Consider the following 25,928-nt stretch of genomic DNA (forward strand, 5'->3'; position numbering starts at 1 on the left):
CAATGCAGCTGGTTCACACATGTGTGGGATGGCCGCGGTGTGGTTCTGAAGAGTCCTGTGCGTTTTTCAGTCCGCTTCAGGTGCGATTTCAGGTAAAAATTTGCACCTGAATCAAACCTGAACCGGTGGACAGAACCGCACCAAACTCTCACGGTGAAACCGCGACCGCATATATGTGAACGTAAGCTCTAACGAGCAGCGCCCTCTAAATTCCTCCTGTATTGTAACTGTACTGTCTGCCCTCATGTTGTAAAGCACTGCGCAAACTGTTGGCGCCATATAAATCCTGTATAATTATAATGTGAACGAAGCCATAAAGCGGAGCTCCAGTCTGAAAAGAAAAAAAATTAAAAGTCAGCAGTTACAAATACTGCAGCTGCTGACTTTTAATATAAGGACACTCACCTGTCCAGGGGTCCCGTGATGTCGGCATCCCAAGCGGATTCGTTAATCGGCTCTAGGTGCAGGCGCCGGCATCGTAAGTAAAAGGAAAACCAGCAGTGAAGCCTTCAGGCTTCACAGCCGGTTTCCCACTGCGCATGTGCAAGTCAAGCTGCGCTGTCTCAAATGGTCCCGCTGTCTTCTGGGACACACACAGGTTCCAGAAGGCAGCGGGGGGGTTGGGGTGGTGAGGGGCAGGACATGTCATAGAGCACAGATCTGCGTTTTTACCCAGAAGTGGGAGCGGGTAGTTGTCAAAACCTCCCCCCCCCTCCCTCCCCCAAAAAGTGGCAAATGTGGCAGGGGAGGGTGTGAACGAGCAGGACTTCCCCTTTTGGGTGGAGCTCCGCTTTAAAGTGCACGTGTGCCCCTCCATGGACAATAAAGTGTATATATTTTCTTAACAAAAAAGTAAAAAGTTTTAACCAGTTCCCGACTGGCTCACGCAGATATGCTGCGGCAGAATGGCTCCCCTGGGAAAAATCCTGTACGGGTAGGTCCTTCCCGTTTTTGGCCACCAGAGGGCGTGCGTGCCCGCTGCACAGCGGGTGACGCGATGTGCATGGCCGGCCACGCGCGATCCCGTGCACGAGGGCCAGCACAGGGATTTGTGTGTGTAAACACACAAATCCTTGTGCTATCAGAGGAGAGGAGCCATATCATTTGTTCCTACTAAGTAGGAAAAATTATATGGCTCCTCTCCTAGTCACTCGCATTCCCATACAGTTAGAACAGAGCGAGGGAACACACAGTTAACCCCTTGATCGCCCCCTAGTGTTAACCTATTCCTTGACAGTGACATTTACACAATCAATGCATTTTTATAGCACTGATCATTGTATATATGGCAATGTCCCCAAAAAAAGTGTCAAAAGTGTCCGATCTGTCCGCCATAATGTCACAGTCCCAATAAAAAAAAAAAAAAAAAAAAAAAAAAAAAAAAAAAAAAAAAAAAAAATCGCTGATCACCGCCATTACTAGTATAAAAAAAAAGAATAATTATAAAAAATGCCGTAAAACTTTCCCATAGTTTGAAGACGTGATAACTTTTGCGCAAACCAATCAATATAAGCTTATTGCGATTTTTATTACCAAAAATATGTAGGACAATACATACCGGCCTAAACTAATGAAGAAACTGAGGATATTTATTATAGCAAAAAGTAAAAAATATTTTTTTTTCCAAAATTGTTGCTTTTTTTGTTTATGATCAAATACCAAATGAATGCTCTATTTGGGGGGGGGGACGCCGATAAATACGGTAACTAATCGGATGCGTCAGAGATGCCCATTGCCTCCACCGACTTTCATTCTCACATTGGAACCCCTTCTTCAAAAGATCAGGGCGAACTGATAGAAGCGGCCCTACCATAGGTAACTCTACTCCCTTGAAAATAGCCAACTACTTCAATAAATAACATTGTGAAAGAAATGACCAGCCTATACCGAAGACCTACTCTTTTTCATCACTAAACCTTTAGGCTGGGTTCACACTGAAAACAGATGCGGCTCACAGCAGGGGTCCGGTGCGTCCCTGTTCTCCATTTCAGTGACAAATCAGGCCCAAATTTTTGTCCGAATTCGGGGCCAAAGACACGCAGGACACCTCTGTGCAATCCGCTCCGCAGCCGTCCCAAAAATGTGTGAAGCGGCTCCATTAAGACTCAGTCACATGTCCCTGCGAATTGGATGCGGTGGGGGAACCCCCATCTAATTTGCATAGGTGTGAACCCAGCCTTGGTGTCCTTTTCGAAACCTTCTGGCAGGAATAGAAACATTTAGTGCTTTGTTGAATTTCTGCATTTAGAGGCCCTGAATCCTCCAAACTCATACCCTGTGCACAGTAGCAATGAGCCTCATTCAGCAAGGTCCTTGAATGCTCTCTAAGGAAGAAGCTTATGGCAAACTCCGACAAGGAATGTTCTACGTCATTACTATACTGTTACACATGCAATAAATCACCACAGCGCAGCACACAATATCAACACTGTTTAGTGGCGCAATAAATTCCTTTACATTGGGAACTGAGAACTTCAAGAGACAGACCCAATAAATATTTTCAACAATAAATACAGTTTACATAAAAAATGCAGAAAGCCACAAACCTTCCATCATATATATTATAGCAATAAAAAAAAAAAAAAAAAAAAAAAAAAAAAAAAACAGCAATTTTCACTAACCTGCGATCTCACACGCATAGAAAAGAAAACCCAACACAGTAAGTAAAGCTGGCCATGGAAAGCCTGAAATTCAGTCAATTTCTGCTGAACTGTCCGAAACTGGAGCCTTGGGGAGTCCTAGAAGGACAACCCAACAAAAGTCAATGAAATAACCGACTAATGCTGGCCATACACTATGCGAAAAATCGGCCGAAATTCGGTCATTTAGACAGTTGTTTCGTTTTTCGGCCAGTTAATGGGCACAAAAATCGATAAGCGGGGAGTTTTTGACCCAGAAAAAAAACTAAGGACGAGTTTGGAAATTTTCTGCCGAACGATAAATTGAAAGGTTAATGTATTGCCCGTCCGAACTGTCTGCACTAGGTATATGTAAAAAAAACAAAAAATGGATGCATTTATTTCCACTGAATGATTTATCGGTCATTCCATGATGGCACTATAGTTTGCGCTTACGGCCGAATGTTAGTTTTTCGAAAATGGGTTCGGCCGACTTTTCGTATAGTGTATGGCCAGCATAAGGCTGGCCATACATTTCACAATTTTCCTTTGGATTTACCAAAACCATATAATAGGAGGTGATACCTAAACACTTCTAATCTGTATGCAATCAGGCAGGCCCTCGCACTACATAGTTAAAGGTAAATCTAAAGAAAATTGAAAAAGAAAAATTGCATAATGTATGGCCAGCTTTAGAGGGGTGGAAATGTTTCAGCCAAGCAGTGACCACTTCCATTCAGATTCAGTCATTTGACAGTGCCATTGTATTCAATGTTGCTGTGGCTGAATACAAAAGCCAGTAATGGAGATTCCTCCATCCACGCTGTAAAGCTGGCCATATGATTTCCCGATGACCCAGCCAAAAATCTCTACATGAGTGACCCCCATTGGCCCCCTTCCACTATCCTTTGATTGAGAAACCAAAGGAGCCAGACAGAAAAATGTTTGGGTAACAGAGGCTGCATCCCTTCAGATGCAATAAGCACAGTGGGAGATTTGTCCATCTGAACCAAAATAATGTGTATGGCTGCTTTCTCATGCATTGGTGTAATGTGGTGCCAATGATTCCTAATAGTTCCCCAGCGCACCCTGCCGGAAAAAAAGGTGCGCTGCAGCGCATGCGTTGTTGTGGTGCAGTGCACTGCCAGAAAAAGTTCAGATACATTTTCAGGGTTGTTGAGGAGCACTGTCAGACCCACTCATTAGAAATGGGCTGTGTAACACAGTACACTTTACCATGCGATAAAACTCACATGCCTGTAATGCAACGCACCGGTAAGGTGTAAACCTCGTCTTAGGCTAGGTTTCCACTAATGCGACCCCAAAGTTGCGCGATTTACAGTGCGACGATGTGATGTCATGCGACTGGTGAGAACCATGGAAGAACAAGTCGCACCGAAGTCGGAACAAAGTAGTACAAAAACCTTTTTTTTGGAGTCGCGACTTGAGTCGCACCAGTTAGAACGGGGACCATTGAAATACATGGATTTTGACTTCACATGTGTCAAGTCACACAACAGCTAGCAGTAGTGGAAACAGAGCCTTAGTGTTGCTTTCATTTAATCACTTGCTGACCGCCTAACTGGAAAAATACGTCATTACTTTGACGTTAAATACCGTGGTCATGGCAGGTTCGCTGCGGGATCGCTTTTAGGCCTCATGCACACGAGACCCTGTTAAACGCGCGTTCAGAGGCAGTTGGACACTTTTTCTCAACTGCCCCCAAACTCATTCAATGTTATCCTATGTGTCCATCTACACAGTCTCGTTTTTTGGCATTTTTCAGGCAGTTGCGTTTTAACCTCGTTTTTCCAGAAGCAAAAAAATGGGTTCAGCCGCAAAAGTTTTCCACGTTTCAGACGCCAAACATGGCTAAACGCCGGTACCGCGTTTAGAAGTGTTTTTAAAAGGAACCCTATTTTTTTGGACCAGAAAACACAGAAATATGATGGTAAACTGTAGCAGAGAATGACATTTTACAACCTGATTTTGGGGCCCCATATCTCGGGGCCACTTGGTGCTAGGAACCCCAAATTTGGGGCCACGTATCTTGGGGCCACTTGGGGTTCCTAGCACCAAGTGGTTCCTAGCACCAAGTGGCCCCAAGATATGGGGCCCCAAAGTCAGGTCGGAAAATGTCATTTTCTGCTGCAGAAGTGCTTGACATTTTGCGACCCAACTTTGGGGCCCCGTATCTCTGGGTCACTTGGTGCTAGGAACCCCAAATTGTGGGGTTCCTAGCACCAAGTGGCCCCAAGATACGTGGCCCCAAAATTGGGTCGCAAAATGTCATTCTCTGCTCTGCAGAAGCTTCTAGACGCAAACGCGGTAAACGCGGCTATACGCGGCATGCAAACGCGGCAAAAGGCTGTTTCTAAACGCCGGTTTCAGCTTTTAAAAACATATGTTCAGCAGAGTTTGCACCGGTGTCTCGTGTGCATGAGGCCTTAGAAGCGGCAGGAGAGGTGCCCCCCCTTCTTCCATAAAAAGTTATACTTACAAAAGTAAGTTACAATCAGGCATTGAAACAATCGGAGGATGCAGCAAAAACCATTAACAGCGTTCCCACGCTGAGTATTAACGTTGAAGGATCGTTTATCATCTCATCAGTGAACCTGCCATCCTGCAACATTCTGTGGATATCGTTACAAGCTTTTACCGACTCCCAGACTGAAAAGCTGGGTGTCATTGTGATTTGGTGATTAGGGACACATAGGGGGGTGTCTTGGTTGGTGCACCTGAAAATTTTTCTGCAACATTTTCTCTGCACTTTCCGCACATCAGATGTGAAGCATTTCCTGCATTTTTACACTATTTGTGAAGCACCTTCATAGTTTTGTATGGACTTTATGTTTTTTGTTATCACTTATTATGGGTTTTTGTTTGTAAGCGCTGTATCTATATATTTTACCACTATGTTCAAGTGTCTAGCACTTTGTGTATAGCAGCTTTTTTACCACACATTTTTTTTTCACACCAACAGTGCGAGTTTATATATTTAGTTTATATATTTTCCCACTTCCGGTTCTCAGGCAAGATAAAAAATTTAATTTTTTTTGCTTTTAAGGGTAAAGGAGAGGTTTGAGGTGTTGAGGTCTCTATAAAGAGGACCTGTCACGCTGTATTGTTATCGCAAGCGATGTTTACATTCCTTGAAATAGCCATAAAAGTGATTAAAAAAATTAAATTTTAAAGGGACAGCGTAAACATTTTAATAATGTCATAAAATAAATAAAAACATTGTAAAGCGCCCCCGTCCCTGCGCACAGTAGTGAACGCATACGTAGGCCACGCCCACACATGTAAATGGTGTATGCACCACACACGTGAGCTATCACCACGAACGTCTGAGCGAGAGCAATAATTCTAGTGCTAGACCTCCTCGAACTCTTAACTGGTAACCTGTTGAAATTATTAAAGCGTCGCCTATGGAGATTTTTTTTTAAGCGTCGCCTATGGAGATTTTTTTTTAAGCGTCGCCTATGGAGATTTTTTTTTAAGCGTCGCCTATGGAGATTTTTTTTTAAGCGTCGCCTATGGAGATTTTTTTTTAAGCGTCGCCTATGGAGATTTTTTTTTAAGCGTCGCCTATGGAGATTTTTTTTAAGCGTCGCCTATGGAGATTTTTTTTTAAGCGTCGCCTATGGAGATTTTTTTTAAGCGTCGCCTATGGAGATTTTTTTTAAGCGTCGCCTATGGAGATTTTTTTAAAGCGTCGCCTATGGAGATTTTTTAAAGCGTCGCCTATGGAGATTTTTTTAAAGCGTCGCCTATGGAGATTTTTTTAAAGCGTCGCCTATGGAGATTTTTTTAAAGCGTCGCCTATGGAGATTTTTTTAAAGCGTCGCCTATGGAGATTTTTTTAAAGCGTCGCCTATGGAGATTTTTTTAAAGCGTCGCCTATGGAGATTTTTTTAAAGCGTCGCCTATGGAGATTTTTTTAAAGCGTCGCCTATGGAGATTTTTTTAAAGCGTCGCCTATGGAGATTTTTTTAAAGCGTCGCCTATGGAGATTTTTTTAAAGCGTCGCCTATGGAGATTTTTTTAAAGCGTCGCCTATGGAGATTTTTTTAAAGCGTCGCCTATGGAGATTTTTTTTAAAGCGTCGCCTATGGAGATTTTTTTAAAGCGTCGCCTATGGAGATTTTTTTAAAGCGTCGCCTATGGAGATTTTTTTAAAGCGTCGCCTATGGAGATTTTTTTAAAGCGTCGCCTATGGAGATTTTTTTAAAGCGTCGCCTATGGAGATTTTTTTAAAGCGTCGCCTATGGAGATTTTTTTAAAGCGTCGCCTATGGAGATTTTTTTAAAGCGTCGCCTATGGAGATTTTTTTAAAGCGTCGCCTATGGAGATTTTTTTAAAGCGTCGCCTATGGAGATTTTTTTAAAGCGTCGCCTATGGAGATTTTTTTAAAGCGTCGCCTATGGAGATTTTTTTAAAGCGTCGCCTATGGAGATTTTTTTAAAGCGTCGCCTATGGAGATTTTTTTAAAGCGTCGCCTATGGAGATTTTTTTAAAGCGTCGCCTATGGAGATTTTTTTAAAGCGTCGCCTATGGAGATTTTTTTAAAGCGTCGCCTATGGAGATTTTTTTAAAGCGTCGCCTATGGAGATTTTTTTAAAGCGTCGCCTATGGAGATTTTTTTTAAAGCGTCGCCTATGGAGATTTTTTTTTTAAGCGTCGCCTATGGAGATTTTTTTTTAACCATCGCCTATGGAGATTTTTTTTAAGCATCGCCTATGGAGATTTTTTTTTTAAGCATCGCCTATGGATATTTTTTTTAAGCATCGCCTATGGAGATTTTTAAGTTCCATAGTTTGGCACCATTCCCCGAGCACGCACAATTTTACAGCACGACAGGTTAGGTATCTATTTACTTTGCGTAATATCTTTCATATTATACAAAAAAATTGGGGTATTATGTTTTTGTTTTTTAATTCATTAAAGTGTATTTTTTCCCTCAAAAAAATTGCTGTGCAAAAACTGTGCAACATAAAAAATTGCCCACAATTGCCATTTTATTCTCTAGGGACTCTGCTGAATAAAAGTTATACAACGTTTGGGGGTTCCAAGTAATTTTCTAGCAAAAATTACAGTAAAAGGCCTAGTCCTTAAGTGGTTAAAGCGACTCTGTCATTGAAAATAAAAATTAAAAAAAATGGGGAAAAAGTTACAAAAAGGACGATACTTGATACTTTTTTCTCCACCACCTGAAGAACATTCACAGGACAGAGGTGTGTTTGATGCCTGTGTACCCCCCAGCTCTCTCAGTGGTTCCTCCTGCCTGCTCCAACACCACTACAGGGTGCAGAAGTGATATAAGAGGCAGAATGAACCACAGATTATGGTGGGGGGAGGCAGGCATTTGAAGTGTGTCAGAGGTGAAGATTCTGCATGTGTTATAGGCTCCAGGCTCTGCAGCAAATCACAGATTCCACAAATTTGCTTTGGACCAGGTAAAGACAAAATATCTTCTTTAACAAGGGACTTTTCTATTAATCTTTTCCAGTGACCGGGTCACTTTAAGCACCCCATCCAGTGTAGGGAAAGTGAAGATTGTCACTAGCTGATTACATGCAGACAGAACTAAGTACTCACAAGGAGGGAGCAGAAAAGACTTGCGCTCCCATCCTGTACTCCCATGCCCAGCATCTGTATCTGCTGTACCATCAGAGAGAATAGGGATTCTGCTAATCAGCATCTTCATAGCAGCAGATTACAGGATGGCACATGGCTGCGGTTAGGAAATAGGTGAATGGCTGTAACACGTAGAAGAATCGGTCTGAGCGGCACTGTGACAACATGCCATAATAATACCTTGCATTTATCCAGCGCCTTTCAATTAGCATGCATGGTAGGCTCTCTAAGGCAGCGAGACGGAAAGGGTGGTATTAACTTACCAACATGTAATTGGGTAATGAGAAGGCCTAGGGGAAGATTAAGAGATTTTTTACAAACATCACACACAGTGTGGTCTGTTTTGGACCAGCACCAAGCCAGAACTTCTTGTCCTTTTCAAGCCATGACTCATAGTAATGTGTATTTCAGATCGCCGAACTCCATAACAAAACACTGAGCAATCTCAGGGCACCCAGACCACACTAATCCATCAATGCAGCATCCCTCTCTGCTTTTTATTTCAAGGGGTTGTAAACACTCGTGGTTTTTCACCTTAATGCATTCTATGCATTAAAGGGGTTGTAAACCCTCGTTTTTTTGTTTTTTTTTAAATAACAAACATATCATGCTTGCGTCCCCACTGTGCAGTTCGTTTTGCACAGACTGGCCCCGATCCTCGACTTCTGGGGTCCCCCAATGGCTCTCGTGGCTCCTCCCCCCAGGTGAAGTGCTCTCCCTGGGGATTACCTTGCGGGTGCGCTCCCGAGTGCAGCATTTGCGTCTATAAACACAGAATGCCGGACTCGGCCCCACCCCTCCGGTGTCCACATCATTCGATTTGATTTACAGCAGCAGGAGCCAATGGCTGCGCTGTTATCAATCTATCCAATCAAGAGAGGGTGTGTGTGTTTCAAGTGTGGGAACGAACGGGCTCAGGTGAGTAAAACGGGGGGGGGCTGGTCAGTGACAGAATTTTTTTTCACCTTAATGCATAGGATGCCTGATTGGATAGATAAATATCAGCGCAGCCATTGGCTCCCACTGCTGTCAATCAAATCCAGTGACATGGGAGCCAGGGGCGGGGCTGAGTCCTGCTGTCTATGTCAATAGATGCAGCAGTAGGACACGGGAGCGCGCCCGCATGAGTGTCCCGAGGGAGAGCGGCTCTCCAACAGGGAGCTCGAGAAGAGGAGGAGCCAGGAGCGCCACTGAGGGACCCCAGAAGAGGAGGATCGGGGTCTGTGCAAAACCAACTTCACAGGGGACATAAGTAGGACATGTTTGATTTTAAAAGCAAAAAAAAAAAAAACCCTTTAGTTATCCTTTAACATTGTTAATCATACAGATTATTGAAAGCCATTTTCTTTAATGGGCCACAGTTTGTTTTTTTCAATTCCATCCAAATGACATTTTTAAAGCAGAACTTCACTCAATCAGCATTGACTATATTTAATCCTTATGATGCTAGCTATTAGTAAATAGAAAGGTATATCATATATAATTTGGTTTATTTTATTTATTTCCTCAGTTACTCCCTGGTTTCCAGGCCTAGGCCAAATATGTTATATATCCCAGGAGTGGAGGATGGGTTTTCTCAGCTAAACACACCCTCCTGCCTGAGCTAAGGGCAGATGGATTCCAGGAAGCAAATGCTACATAAATCATCTGCCCTTACTCAAGGCCAGAAATGCTGGGGGGGGGGGGGGGGGGATGATTTCTCAACAAAACAAAGCATGGAGAGATAGATGGATGGATGGGGGGAAGTTTGCTTTGCATACTAAAAATGAATTAAATAGGGATTTTGGTTTGTGGTTTTCAGATGCAGTTTAGTTCCGCTTTAAACAGGGAATATCCAATTGCCTCTCAGGGGAAGGATTTTTTTTTTTTCCCCCTGCTGTATGCAAATTGGATCATGCTTTGCTGAGGGTTTTTCGCCTTCCTCTGGATCAACTCTGGGTATAGGATTGTGTATATGGGATTGCATGATTTTTATTTTTATTGGTTATTATAATACAGGATTTATATAGCGCCATCAGTTTACGCAGCGCTTTACAATGGTTGACCTAGACTGACTTGTCTTTTTTTCAACCTATGTAAACAAATGTTCACTGGATCAACTTCCTGAATGCTATTTTCAAATCAGAAAAATGTAATGAAGAAAAAATTAGGCTCCATTTGCAGTGTTTCGATTGGTGGTCTTTAAAGTTGAACTAAAAGGCAAAACCTTATTTTTTTCCCCCATTTTGGATAGAGGGTTATAACCCCTGTCCGTTTTTTTTTTTTTTTTTTGCCACTGGGAGATATCCTTTTATTTCCTGTCCCATAACCAAAACAGGAAACCCCTCCAAAGTGAGAGAATTCCTGGTTGTCACCATAACTAATGTGCCCATTAGATGATCTCCCCTCTTCCTGTTCCCCTCTTCCATGACTTCCTGTTTTAGGGACAACCCAAAGTATGGGATATTCATATTCACTTTCATAGATATGGGTAACAGGACAAATAAAAGAGGGTGAATCTACAAGGGTTCTGAAAAGTCTATTTTTTACCACTACAAACGGTCAGAAATGATTCCCCATTGAAAACGCTTCTAAACACTCAAACATGGCTGGTAAAAGTGGCAAAACTGACGTTTTTAAATGTCGGTTACAAGCTGTCAAGTTCCAGAAGAGTTTTTCAAACGTCCTGTGTATATGAAGCCTAATGCCCTGTACACACGATCGGACATTCCGACAACAAAATCGATCAAATTTTTTCAACGGATGTTGGCTCAAACTTGTCTTGCATACACACGATTACACAAAGTTGGTCGTAAATTCGGAACGTCAAGAATGCGGTGACGTACAACACGTACGACGAGCCGAGAAAAATTAAAGTTCAATAGCCAATGCGGCTCTTCTGCTTGATTCTGAGCATGCGTCGAACTTTGTGCGTTGGAATTGTGTACACACGATCGGAATTCCCGACAACGGATTTTGTCATCGGAAAATTTGAGAACCAGCTCTCAAATTTTTGTTGTCAGAAATTCCGACAACAAACGTCCGATGGAGCCTACAGACGGTCGGAATTTCCGACAACGAGCTCCCATCGAACATTTGTTGTCGGAAATTCCGACCGTGTGTACGTGGCATTAGTGTCACTGGTCCCCAAAAAAATGTGTCAAAAAGGTCAGTTAGTGTCTGATTTGTCCACCACAATATCACAGTCCCGCTATAAGCCACCATTAGTAGTAAAAAATTATATTAACATATCTCATAGCTTGTGCAAACCAATATACGCTTATTGGGATTTTTTTTTTTTACCAAAAATATGTAGCAGAACACATATATTGGCCTAAATTGATGAAGAAATTCGATTTTTTACATTTTTTTTTATTGGATGTTTTATAACAGAAAGTACAATTTTATTTTTTATATTTTTATTTTTTTAAATTGTCATTGTTTTTTTGTTTATAGCACAAAAAAAAAAAAAAAAAACGCAGAGGTGATCAAATACAACTAAAATAAAGCTATACTTATGTGAAAAAAAAAAAGACAAAAGTTTTATATGGGTACAGCGTCACATGACCTCGCAATTGTCAGTAAGACGCTTTTCACACTGGGGCGTTTTTCAGGCGCTTTAGCGTTAAAAAAGCTCCTGAAAGAAGCCTCATCTGCAACCCCAATGTGAAAGCCCGAGTGCTTTCACACGGAGGCGCTGCGCTGGCAGGACGTCAAAACAGTCCTGCAAGCAGCTCCTTTGCAGCGCTTTAGGAGCGTTGAATACACTTCTCCTAAAGCACCCCTTTCCACTGAAATCAATGGAAAGCGCCTGCAAATCGCCATGGCAGCGGCGCTTTGTGGGCGCTTTTAACCCTTTATTCGGGTTAAAAGCGCCCCGCCAGCACTCGAAAAAGGCTGGTAAAGCGCCGCTAGTTTAAGCGCGCTTTACCAGCGTTTTTCGGGCGCTGGCAGTGTGAAAGGGCTCTTGAAGCACTCGGGCTTTCACATTGGGATTGCAGATGAGGCTTCTTTCAGGCGCTTTTTTTCTAAAGCGCTTGAAAAACACCTCAGTGTGAAAGGGGTCTTAAAGTAACCCAGTGCTGTATTGCAAAAAATGGTCTGGTCAGGAAGGGAGGGGGGGGTAAATCTTCCGGAGCTTTAGTGGTTAAAGAACTGACATTGGAGAAACGATATATGATAAGTTCTTGTTCAACAACAGTACACAATACAATGAAAAGACCTGCATTTGTAGGAATACAGGAGCAATGCCTTTGTGTCTTCTCAGTTACATGACAGAAGCATCATTCACACAAGCCGGAATCCATAGTATACGCAGTGCACAGTCTAGGCTGCCACTAGGAAAGCTAAAGACTTACATAACGTCGAGCAAAAGCAGTACAGAGAGAGCGATCCCCTACTGCTTACTACACACAAGGAAAGACAAGACAGAAATGTCCCCCTTGTTCAGCCTGAACATCAGTCACAACTCCGCAGCACACACAGGATTCTCTGCACACTGGGAATAGGTTTTGTAGGAGACATTCACAGATTATTATTCCCCTGGGGAGGAAATAAATACGATCGAATTTTGTCCTCTGACACCAAGGTCAAGCAGCACTAGGCTGAGTAGGACTACTGGCACCAGGGACAGACGCAGCGGGGAGAGGATGATGATTGTTCAGTAACGGCAGAGGTGAAAGGTCAAGAAGTAATGAATGAATGGAAGTTCAATTGCGAAAACTAGATCATGATCAGGAGAATGACGACCTCTCTCAAGGTCATTGCATTTCCTAAAGTGTTAATGTTAATGTTTTTAGTGATAAGCATGAAAAAAAAAAATCAGCCTAATGTAAACAGTCTTATCACTGTTTGTGTATATCTGGTTTTTGTGCATTTTGTACAGCAATTTATGCAAATAGAGGAAGCCAGATTTGCTCCATTTGTGCCTTGCAAATCCTTTTATCTCACTCCAATGCACTTCTTGTTTATGAAAGCATTTGCAGGCGGTTTTCCAGCATATGTGACCACCCTTCGCAGGACTTTTGATGCTCTGTAACGACAACACTCTGTGGGTGTTGTGTCCATCAACTGCTTTATCGCTGTTGTACAAGGTGCATTTCAGGGGCAAAAAACACACCCAAAAAAATCGCCCTGTTTGCTGACATTAGAGGCAAGCCCTGGTGGCCATGTCATATTAGCAACAGGATCAGTGAAGAGACGACCCGTCCGCTCAGACCACGTCATTTCCTGCTGAAAGAGTGAAGAATCCGGCTTGCCAGCCAGGGAGCAATGTCATAAAAACAGGTACCAGCTCTAGCTGCTCTCTTAGCAATCTGCCAAGTTGGCATCAGTGACAGGATAGATAGTGCCACATGGGCCTTCATCTACCAGAAAGTGCTGAATGAAAACAATAAACATCACTAAATGGTGGACCGTGGTCCATAACTGGACCGACTCGGTGTCCTGTCTGGACCTCTGTGGTCCCACCATTTAGAAGCCTGCTGTGCCCTGCAGACATTACCATGGTCATCCTCACACCCCACAGCGGGAGGCAGGATAGTTTGCTTCCCGAGTTAACAGGCTGGTTGCTAGGGCGGTCCTAGAAACCAACCACCAGCTTGCAGCTCCCGCCCTTAGTTTAGACCCACTGTGCCTCCGGCTTTCCACCCTGTAGACAGGAGGGGGGGCAATGTGAAGAAAGGCTGCTTAAGACAGCAATAGGGGTAAACTGAGGACAATTATGTGAGGGGGGGGGGGGCCTCAAGACACTAATGTGAGGGGGGGACCTCAAGACACTAATGTGAGGGGGGGGAGCTCAAGACACTAATGTGAGGGGGGGGAGCTCAAGACACTAATGTGAGGGGGGGGAGCTCAAGACACTAATGTGAGGGGGGGGGAGCTCAAGACACTAATGTGAGGGGGGGGAGCTCAAGACACTAATGTGAGGGGGGGGAGCTCAAGACACTAATGTGAGGGGGGGGGAGCTCAAGACACTAATGTGAGGGGGGGGAGCTCAAGACACTAATGTGAGGGGGGGGAGCTCAAGACACTAATGTGAGGGGGGGGAGCTCAAGACACTAATGTGAGGGGGGGGAGCTCAAGACACTAATGTGAGGGGGGGGAGCTCAAGACACTAATGTGAGGGGGGGGAGCTCAAGACACTAATGTGAGGGGGGGGAGCTCAAGACACTAATGTGAGGGGGGGGAGCTCAAGACACTAATGTGAGGGGGGGGGCGCTCAAGACACTAATGTGAGGGGGGGGGCGCTCAAGACACTAATGTGAGGGGGGGGGCTCAAGACACTAATGTGAGGGGGGGGAGCTCAAGACAGTAATGTGAGGGGGGGGAGCTCAAGACAGTAATGTGAGGGGGGGGAGCTCAAGACAGTAATGTGAGGGGGGGGGAGCTCAAGACAGTAATGTGAGGGGGGGGGAGCTCAAGACAGTAATGTGAGGGGGGGGAGCTCAAGACAGTAATGTGAGGGGGGGGGGGCTCAAGACAGTAATGTGAGGGGGGGGGGAGCTCAAGACAGTAATGTGAGGGGGGGGGAGCTCAAGACAGTAATGTGAGGGGGGGGAGCTCAAGACAGTAATGTGAGGGGGGGGCTCAGGACAGTAATAAAAACACAGGAAAAGCCTGACTTTTCTCCATGGTAAAGAGAATTCCACTTACCCTTCACGAGTCACATGACTGGTGCCAAGGCGCAGGTCATGTGGTGTATGTTGGGGAACTAATGCTTTGGTAGTAACCAGCACTATGACTTTCTGTAAAAAAATGACCAGTGCTGAGATAAGCTGGAACCAGGGAACCAAGCCTTGAGATGAAGGAACAAAGAACCCCCCCCCCTCACATTACTGTCTTGAGCTCCCCCCCCCTCACATTACTGTCTTGAGCTCCCCCCTCTCACATTAGTGTCTTGAGCCCCCCCCCCTCACATTAGTGTCTTGAGCCCCCCCCCCTCACATTAGTGTCTTGAGCCCCCCCCCCCTCACATTAGTGTCTTGAGCCCCCCCCCTCACATTAGTGGAACTTTAGGGGAAACTCTTATAAACAAATTGTAGTAAAACATAAAAATTTTTATTGAAGTGTTAAGAGCATGTTGGTGCAAAACATCACCATAATCATATACAATACATCATACACATTGAGTACCACGCTCATGAAGAGCTGGAAAAAATTTCGAAAGTGTAGCCCAGAGTGGGCTACACGAGAAGCTTTCTCTCGAAATTTTTTCCAGCTCTTCATGTGCGTGGTACTCAATGTGTATGATGTATTGTATACGATTATGGTGATGCTTTGCACCAACATGCTCTTAACACTTTGATAAAAAATGTTTATGTTTTACTACAATTTGTTTATAAGAGTTTCCCCTTAAAGTCCCACAGTACGGGGGGGGGGGGGGGGTACTTTGTTCCTTCTATACAATACAATGGGATGTTGGCAACACATATTGGAGATGTAACTTTCTCCATGGTGGTTTCCTCTTTTTAAGCCTAGAGATGAAAGTGAATGCCAAATCTGAACAATTTCTACTACTGTCAACATACTTACAATTACTCCTAAAGCTTATTATGTCATGGAGTAGGGTGCAGCCCATGCACAGATCCTAGGCAAAAACAGACTTTTCCTTAACCCCTCCGCAGTAACCCATATCATGACATCATGATGTCGCTCCGGTCCTCCAAGGGCATAGAGATGAGCGATGGTCATCTTGCCATTGGTTCCCGGGCTCAGCGATCGGTAATTTAAGCCCAGGAACCACCAGGCTTACATTACCGATTGGTAAGGGGGGGGGGGGGGGGGTCACCTTTTCTGCCACTTCTAAAAGTGACCCCTGTGGCAAATCTGCCACAGGGATCACTTCAGACCGCTCTCTGCTGAAAATGGGTCACAGGTGCGCAAAACAAATTGCCCTCCTCTGGGTCACACAGGAGAAGTACAGCCAAACGAGCTCAGGCTGGACTTCTTTAATTTACATTGTCTCTTCTCTTTCTGTATACGGATGACGGCGCTGTAATTATTTTAAGAAAAACAGACATCTAAGTACCTTTTTTCTAATGGATATACAGCTGTCACATGACCCAGATCTTTCCCAGCCTGTCTGCGGGGAAACATAAGCAGGAGGACATTCTGCTGCTGGTCACATGTTCAAAAAAATATATAAATAAAAAAACAGTCTTTGGAATACAGAGTAAAAAAATATATATAATATCAATAAACAGTTTTAAAATTGTCATACAAATGTAAATTTGAAATCAAATCTTTATTATTTTGTGGCAATAACATGGTGTGGGCGGATTTCTGCCAGTCACAGGCTGTGTCACTCCCCTTCAGCCTGTGTCTTAAGAGTAAGAGGGAGGTGAAGCCTCCATCAATCTACATGGAATACCCCACCCTCACTGGGAGGGAGTGGGCTGTCATTTACCACTGTGTATATGCCCATCTGTGTGACCCTATAGTCACATGTGATAGGGAGGAAATAGCTCAGCATAGAAACTCACTTTAAACTGGGCATGTGCAGAGTTAGCACCACAGCTGCAAAATCCCTAGCTGAATTGGGGACATGGACAGATGATGGAGAGAGCAGCAGGATCAAACAGGTCTTTTGCAGAATACAGAAAAATGAATCTAATAGTAACTGAGTGAGTATATACAACATGTAATACACCATTTATTGATAGTTTTTTTATGATGCGGGTGACATTTTATGAGATCACAGAGACATTTCAGACTGAAGAGTACACATAATGTCACCACTGGTAGACAACTAAGGTGACAAATGTCACCCAGACAGGGTGCCCAGTGTGACGTGGTAGGCTGTACACACTCCGCTCTTCTCCATATCCCTGCACTGCAAAACACATGGCAGCTGCCAGGAGCAAATCCAAAACCATTGTCCATATCAACCAATCTACTGCCCATGGCAACCCATCTACTGGTCATACAAATCTATTGTCCATATCAACTGATCTTCTGCTCATAGCAACCCATCCACTCTCCCTAAAAGCCAGTCAGCGGGCCATGGCAACCAGTCAGCGGGCCATGGCAACCAGCCTGCGGGCCATGGCAACCAGCCTGCGGGCCATGGCAACCAGCCTGCGGGCCATATCAACCAATCTACTACCCAAATCAACCAAACTCCTGCCCATACCAACCAATTACCTGTTTTGGAATCCTAAAAATGACCCCTCACTGTTTATTGGCACAGCCCACGTGTAGAGCCCGCCAGGAATTCGGGGCTGCGCTAGTCACAGGCGGTGAGACATTTCCCGATCTCTGCAGCCGCACATTGGGACAATGTCTCACTGCCTGTGATTAGCGCTCCGCAGTGCCGACTTCCTGGCGGGCTCTACACGTGGGCTGTGCCAACACGCCGGAGCTCATCCCTACTTGTTACAGACATCATTCTACCCATAATACACGGCAGTGCTGCACAAGGTGAATGTAATGAGTGTGAGCTCCCAGGGCCGGCATTACTGAGACATGAGGTGACTGAAGGAAGATTGAATGTCAGACATTACAATGCAGAGAACCATTAATTGTGGGGGGCGGAGCCAGTATGGTGTGGTATGTGTGGGAGGCGGAGCCAGTATGGTGTGGTATGTGTGGGGGGCGGAGCCAGTATGGTGTGGTATGTGTAGGGGGCGGAGCCAGTATGGTGTGGTATGTGTAGGGGGCAGAGATATAGCAGCCTGTGCATATGGGTGGAACTTATATAAAAAGGATATATATAAGGGGGGGACTGATATGACAGGTTATATATTGGTTATTGGGGGAAGGGGGGGGGGGCACTGATAGGATATGTATGTAGGGGGGAACCCATTTACATGACTATGATATGACAGGATGTGTATTCGGGGGGGGGGACTGATATGACAGGATAAGTATGGAAGGGGGGGGGGGGGGACACACATTGATATGACAGGATATGTATGTGAAAGGTGGGGGGGGGACATATTAATATGACAGGATATATATTGGGGGGGACACATTGATATGACAGGATATGTATGGAGGGGGGGGGCACATTGATATGTATGGTGAGGGACAAATCGATATGACAGGATACATATTGGGGGGGGGGACACATTGATATGTATGGGGGGGACATTGATATGACAGGATAATTTGGGGGGGACACATTGATATGTATGGGGGACACATTGATATGACAGGATAAGTATGGGGAGAGGCTGATATGACATATGTATGTGAAAGGTGGGGGGGGGACACATTAATATGACAGGATATATATTGGGGGGGATACATTGATATGACAGGATATGTATGGAGGGGGGGACATTGATATGACAGGATATATATTGGGGGGGACACATTGATATGACAGGATATGTATGGAGGGGGGGACACATTGATATGTATGGGGGACATATTGATATGACAGGATAATTTGGGGGGGACACATTGATATGACAGGATATGTATGGGGGGGGGGGGACACATTGATATGATATATATTGGGTGGGGGGGGCATTGATACGACAGGATATATGGGGGGGGACACATTGATATGACAGGATATATGGGGGGGGGACACATTGATATGTATGGGGGGGACATCGATATGACAGGATAATTTGGGGGGGGACATATTGATATGACAGGATAATTTGGGGGGGACACATTGATATGACAGGATATATATGGGGGGGGACACATTGATATGACAGGATATGTATGGGGGGGGGGGGGGGCATTGATAACACAGGATATGTATTGGGGGGGGGACTGGTAAGAAATGTATGGGGGAGGGGGGGCAGCTCTCGGTGTATCACGGAATGTTCTAGGCCCGGAGCCCAGTGACCCGGCCGGGTGTCTCTCTCACCTGACGGGCGGCGCTCCTCCTCCTCCTCGGGCCTACATTCACAGCTTCCTCCTCATTCACTCTCCCGGCTCTGACACACACACTGCAGCACCAGCAGCGGCAGCGAGCACGGAGAGGCGTGTCCCTGAGCCCGGCCCCGCCTCCTCCTTTCGTTTTGACACCCTCAGGGCAAAGAAGGGAGGACCAACATGGCGGGGAAGTGACTTCCGGCCGCCATGTTGCGGTTGTCAAGCAACGTACTGGTTGGCCGATTGGAGCTATGAGGAGAAATCTCATGATTATCACCCTCAGTAATGCTCAATGTACTGAGAGATGTATTATGTACAATGGACATCGTTTTCCTCATTAAAAAAAGAACTATACAGCCCCCATTAACACTTTCACTGCCAGAGCCATTTTTGAGTATTTTGTTTACAAAATCATTTTAAGCCTGAAGATTAAATAAACCCCCAAAACATTATATATTTTCTGAAAGCAGACACCCTAGAGAATAAAATAGTGTCAGTTCCATTTTTTTATATCACTCAGTATTATCGCAACGGATTATCAAGTGCAAAATTTAAGTAAAGAAGACACTAAGGTTAATTTTATGGCACATAAACACAACAAATGACTAATTTTGTTGCTAATATATAAAAGGTGAGCTTGTGTCGAGCTACCCAACATGTCAAACCTTAACCCCTTCCTGCCGAGCACCTCCCGGCCCTTTAATGGTTCTAAAAGCCAGAAGGCAAAAGCAGGCATTCGGGTCATGTGACAACGGTCAAACGATCGGAAAGCTCCTGATCGCTAGTATGTATCGGGAGCTTTCCGGTAACCACCGGCTACCGTGCTGGGTGCGCGCACTCTCAGCATGGTAAGTGGTTTACACATGGCCGCATATTGGGCCGCTCGGCATGAAGGCCCACACACGCGCTTGGCCGGCGCGAAAAGGTTAAAATTGCATGCACCTGTATAATGGTGACAAACTGCAGCCCCCTATATTTTCTGTAGGCTGTATGCTTTAACCACTTCCGGGCCGCCCACCCACAATGTATTGCAGAAGAATGGCCTGCACAGGCAAAGCAACATGTTGCTACATCTCTGCCTGTTTCCGGGTTTAGGATGTGCACATGCCCACCGACACCTGCTGTTATTGTACACAGCAGGAGTCTGTCAGCAAGTGTCAGCCAATGATTCATGGCTGAGACCTGCTGATCGGCTGTGTTGAATCACAGTCTAGAACCCTGTGTTGACAATTGGCTGTGTACAGAGGGAACAATCCCTCTGTTTCTTCTCCCTGCAAAGCTAGGATAAGAAACAAAGAGATCCTCATTACATATTGTTATGCCACGTACACACGAGCGGACTTTTCGACTGGACTGGTCCGACTGACTATCTGACGGACTTTCGGCAGACTTTCAACGGACTTTCCCAACGAACGGACTTGCCTACACACGATCACACCAAAGTCCGACGGATTTGTACGTGATGACGTACGACCGGACTAAAATAAGGAAGTTGATAGCCAGTAGACAATAGCTGCCCTAGCGTCGGTTTTCGTCCGTCGGACTAGCATACAGACGAGCGGACTTTTCGATAGGAACTGGGTCCGGCGGAGTTCCAAATCTAAAGTCTGGCAGATTTTCGAACGAAAAAGTCCGCTGCAGGTCCGATGAAGCCCACACACGGTCAAATTGTCCGCAGTACTCAGTCCGTCGGACCAGACCGGTCGAAAAGTCTGCTCGTGTGTACGCGGCATAAGGCATACGTTTAACCCACTGATTACCCCTAGACGCAGTGGCGGCTTGTGGGGTTTTCCTTTGCGGGGGCGGCAAACAAGGACAAACAAGCACCCCCCCTCCGGATGGGACTGGTAGCACACCCCCCCGCCTGGGGCCCGCAGCACAGGACTGACAGACGTCCACCCCTGGGCTCGCAGTGCGGGATTGAAAGACATCCAGCCCAGCACTCCCCGCCCGGCCTGCGGTGTGTGGGACTGATAGACATCACCCCCCCGCCAGCTTACCTGATCTAGGACTGGGGCATCCTCTCCTCCAGTGCAGGCAGTGGCTCTGGTGTCCGCTCCCCCCACTGCCTCTTCTGTCTCCTCTCTGTTCCTCCAAACCTAGGCATCCAATAGGATTGCCTGATGCAATCTCACAACCTGCCTCCTGATTGGCGGGGAGGAACTTTAGTGTGAAAATAGCAAAAATTAATTCGTTATCGCCACACAATTGGGTGGGATCAGGGCGCACTCTCTGCACCCCAAGCCCACCCTCTTTTGAAGCCTATTAGAGCCTCTTCAAAAGACACATCCCTGCCCCATCCCCGCAATTGTAATTCATGCGCCCGGCATCCTGAAAGGGGCCGGGCGCATGGATCGGGAGCGGAGGTGGCAGGGATGGGGGGGCGGCACCCGTGCACCCACAATGCACAGGCCGCCACTGCCTAGATGTTAACCCCTTCCCAGCCAGTGTCATTAGTATGGTCTCCAAACTACGGCCCTCCAGTTGTAGTTCCTCAACAGCTGGAGGGCGTAGTTTGGAGATCCCTGGTATAGTATTGTCACTGATCACTGTAATGTCACTGGTGATGTCAGTGTCAGTTAGTCAGTTCCCCCCCAGCGTCAGTTAGTGTCAGATTTTCCGCAACACTATCTCAGTCCTTAGACCCCTTTCACACTGGGGCACTTTGCAGGCGCTACAGCGCTAAAAATAGCGACTACAAAGCGCCCTGAAAGTGCCACTGCTTTGTCTCCAATGTGAAAGCCCCGAGGGCTTTCACACTGGAGCGGAGCGCTAGCAGGATGGGGAAAAAAGTCCTGCTAGCAGCATCTTTGGAACAGTGTGTATACCGCTCCTTCACCGCTCCTGTCCATTGAAATCAATGGGGCACCGTGGCTATCCCGCCGGCAAAGCTCTGTTCTTGTGAGCTGTGTGAATGGGGGTGTGTTCCTTCCCTCCAATCAGCTCTCATAGCTCTCCTCACTGAGCTCTGCAGAGTGTAACTTCAGCTCTCCGCCCCCTTTTTTCTGACAGCTCAGAGAAGCTATAAAAAGTCTGGACATTGAATAGATGTAGAGAAGACTGCAGATAACAGGAAGAACTTGTGTAGGAGGATTTGTTTCCTCTCTGTGTAATACCAGTCACTTCACTGGGTATATGTAAGGGTTTACAACCACTTTAAGCAATTCTTACTATTCTCAGGCAACAAAGGGATTTGGGTTGTGTGGGGAACAAATAGGCAATTGTCATAAAATACAGGTAATCTGACAATACACAGGTAACAAATGGGCAATTGTCATAAAATACAGGTAATCTGACAATACACAGGTAACTAATGGGCAATTATTATAATACACAGGTAACAGGTAACAAATGAGCAATTGTTATAATACACAGGGTCATCTGACAATGCACATGTAACAAATGGACAATTGTCATAAAATACAGGTAACCTGACAATACATAGGTACTAAATGGGCAAATATAATACACAAGGTCATCTGACAATACGCTGGCAATTGTTATCAAACATGGGCAATCTGAGCATTGGCATGCAACAAACGGGCAATCCTGACAATACATGAACAGCAAATGTTCCATTTGTTTAAATATGAAGGAAACCAAATACACAGGAAACAAACAGGCAACGTTTATAATACCCGGGTATTCATGACACTACACCGGCAATAAACAGGCAATCATTATGACATTATGACATGCAAACAATTGTTATGATAAAGGGGCAATCCCAAGAGTATGCAGGCAACAAATTGGCAATTGTTTTATTACACAAGTAATTGTGGCAATATGAGCAACAAATGGGCAATCTTGACAATTTTGCCCTTGAAACCACATAAAAACACCCTCCCCGGATGTACTCCTAGTGCAGCTTCCCATGTTATTTTCCTATAGTAATTTGCCTATTATCACTAAAACTGGCCATAATTTAAAGTGATATTACACTCTCAGTTTTCTAAGCCCCTTCAGCAGCTGATTTAATCACTTACTGTGTATGCAGCTTCTTTATCTTTTAACTCTTGCCTATGTTCCGGTTTATTCTGGAACCATGACCATTGCCCCAGGTTTCCTGTTTCAGGGTGTCTCCTTTCTCTAGCAGCATCCTATGGATCCACTCTTACATGAAGGTGTTCTGTCAAATTAGGCGATCAATCAGAATGTGTAACGGAAATGACGTTTCGTCGCCGCCATCTTCCTACACCCCGCACCCGTCCACAGTAAGGATACAGAGAGAAGGGGGCAAGCGGCTATATTGTTACACCCACCAGAGTTTTGCATTTTACACTTATTTAGAACAGTAAACTGAGGTTATATAGTGAAATACAGTACTTCTAACTCTGTCTTACTGTTTAGATGTCAAATCTTAAAAGCAGCGGCAAGCCTGGTCATCTCACAGGTTTGCTAATCTGATAGAAGTTGGCTGCTTTTAAAAATCAACATCTAAACATTCAGACGGAGTTCTAAGTATTGTATTTCATTATATAACCCGAGTTTACTGTTATAAATAAGTAAAATGCAAAAATTCGAAAGAATAACTAACTAACTAATAATAACTAACTATTAAATTATAGGTATTGGAATTTCCTTTTAAATTCGGCTGTTAGTGAACGTAACGAATACGAAGTTACAAACTATTCGAAATAATTAATGCCACATCTAAACAAATGGAACAGAACTAATTAATAATAAATAATAATAATAATAATAAAAAGTTTTCATTATTATTGTTGTTATTTATTATTATTAATTCGTTATGTTCCATTCGTTTAGCTACGGCATTCGTTATTTCAGATCATTGGTAACTTTGGATGAATTCATTTTTTTTACTTTCACTAACAGCCAAATTTGAAAGGAAATTTCAATACTTATAATTTAATAGTTATTATTAGTTAATTATTATTTCAGATTTTCGAATTTTCGGGTTTTCGTATTTTTGAATTTCGATTTTTTTCGAATATTAGAATTTACGAATATTCTGAAAAATTCGTTAAACGGGTTTTCGTTAATTCGGAATTACCAAATTTGTCAAAATTCGTTAAAAAACAAATTTGGAAACAAAATGAATTGCACATGTCTAATTCCTCTTGCTACAACAGCAACAGAGCCTGGGCTATGACTTCACCCATAGGATTACTATGGGGCATCCATTGTCAGCTGTCCCTCCTCTACACTGAAGCCAGCACTGGGACCCAATCATGTGACTGGAATGGAGAGAAGCATGGGAATTTTTTTTTATTTTAGAATCATACTTACCTAGGGGGATGCAACATTAGTCTGATGCTGCATCTGTCCCCCGCCAGCTCTGACACTGAGAATCGAGCGATCGAACACCACCGATCACTCGGTTCTCACAGCTCCCTGAGCAGAGAGCTGCTGATTGTCAGTCACTGCTGTCTGCTCTGCCCCTCCAGCGCTCACTGGAGCACTGGGCTGTGGAGGGGGTGGGAGCAGCCGGCTCAGCAACTCGCTGAGAGGCTGAGCCAGATGCCGGTCATGGCCATTTACCTGGTTAGTGGGCATGGAGGAGGAGGGAGGGAGTGGGCTGTCATTCACCACCAGGGCCACCATCAGGAGGGACGGCCCATACCCATGTAAGAGGCCCGGGCGTCCCAAGGGCAGGGGCGGACTGGGTCAGGGGGCCACTCTGATGCCCCGTAAAAAGCCACACAGATAATAGAGGAGGATGTAGGATGGAGGAGATGGGATTGGAGGAGGATACAATGGGACTGGAGGAGGAGGACATGGGATGGAGGATATATTAAGTTTTAAGAGTTTCAAAATAAAAGCGGGTGCACTGAAGGACTGGGATGGCCAGTGGGCGGGTTCTGTGGGATGGCCAGTCGGCGGGCCGTCAGGAATGTTGGTGGTCAGGCCTGGGGTGGAGAGCCCAGGTCTAAACCTGTGTAAGGGGCCCTAAAATTTCTGATGGCTGCCCTGTTTACCACTGTGTATACGCCCACATGTGTGACTCTATAGTCACATGGGCTGCTCAAATGTGATAGGGAGGAAATGCTCAGAATAGAAACTCACTGAAAACTGAGCATGTGCAGAGCTGCCCACGCTGCTCTGCAGAATCCCTAGCTGACTTGCTGACATGAACAGAAGATAGAGAGCAGCAGAATCAACCAGTATTTTTGCAAAATACAGAAAACAAATCTCATAGACTGAGTGAGTATGAACAGCAAGTAATAAACTGTCTATTGATATTTTTTTATGATACGGGTTTAGTAAACACTTTTATTACTACTTAAAAGTGGTTGTAAACTCTGTTACACCACTTTTACCTACAGGTAAGCCTATAATAAGGTTTACCTGTAGGTACTGGAAATATCTCCTAAACCTGCACTGTTTAGGAGATATTTACCATATATACACTTGCGCCAACGTCATCAGCGCATGCGCGGGAGTGACGTCACGTGACTCCGGCCAGTCACAAAGCCGAAGTTCACAGCTCAGGAAGGAAGAGGGGTGAAGTGGGATGCGGCCACCAGCGGGGACATCACGGGCTTCGTTTGCAGGTAAGTGGAACATAATGGGCTAGTATGCGATACATGGGCAATCATGACACTACAAAGTCAGCAAACAGGCATTTGCTACAACAAAAGAGCAACTCTTCTTATCAGCGGCAGAACCAGAGGCCCAATAATCGATCAGAAACATCTCTGGGCAAAAGCCAGAGAGTTCCTAGCTCGTTAATTTTTACTGACAGTCTACTGACTGGACTGGTACCGGCTGATTGTAGAAAAGCCAATGTAGCACCAATGTTTAAAAAAGGGCCAAGATACACCTCTGGGAATTACAGACCAGTTAGCCTAACATCAGTTGTATGCAAGCTCTTGGAGGGGATGATAAGGGACTATA

At 44.9% G+C, this 25,928-nt stretch overlaps 1 protein-coding gene across 11 annotated transcripts in view; it reads right to left on the reverse strand.

Annotated features, from left to right (window-relative positions):
- Positions 1-25,928, reverse strand: part of CYRIB (CYFIP related Rac1 interactor B) — a 217,518-nt gene that overhangs the window by 139,221 nt on the left and 52,369 nt on the right. For 4 of the 11 annotated variants that reach the window (XM_073632253.1, XM_073632242.1, XM_073632254.1 and 1 more), the window contains exon 1: positions 19,063-19,223. The exons of 6 other annotated variants lie outside the window; for them this stretch is intronic. The gene's annotated coding sequence lies outside the window, so the exon portion shown is untranslated. Of the gene's footprint in view, positions 1-19,062; positions 19,224-25,928 lie in introns of those variants that run through there. One more of the 11 variants, XM_073632245.1, reaches the window with a different exon arrangement.

This window comes from Aquarana catesbeiana, linkage group LG05 (assembly GCF_042186555.1).
Source record: "Aquarana catesbeiana isolate 2022-GZ linkage group LG05, ASM4218655v1, whole genome shotgun sequence".
In the NCBI taxonomy this organism is placed as follows: Eukaryota; Metazoa; Chordata; class Amphibia; order Anura; family Ranidae; genus Aquarana; species Aquarana catesbeiana.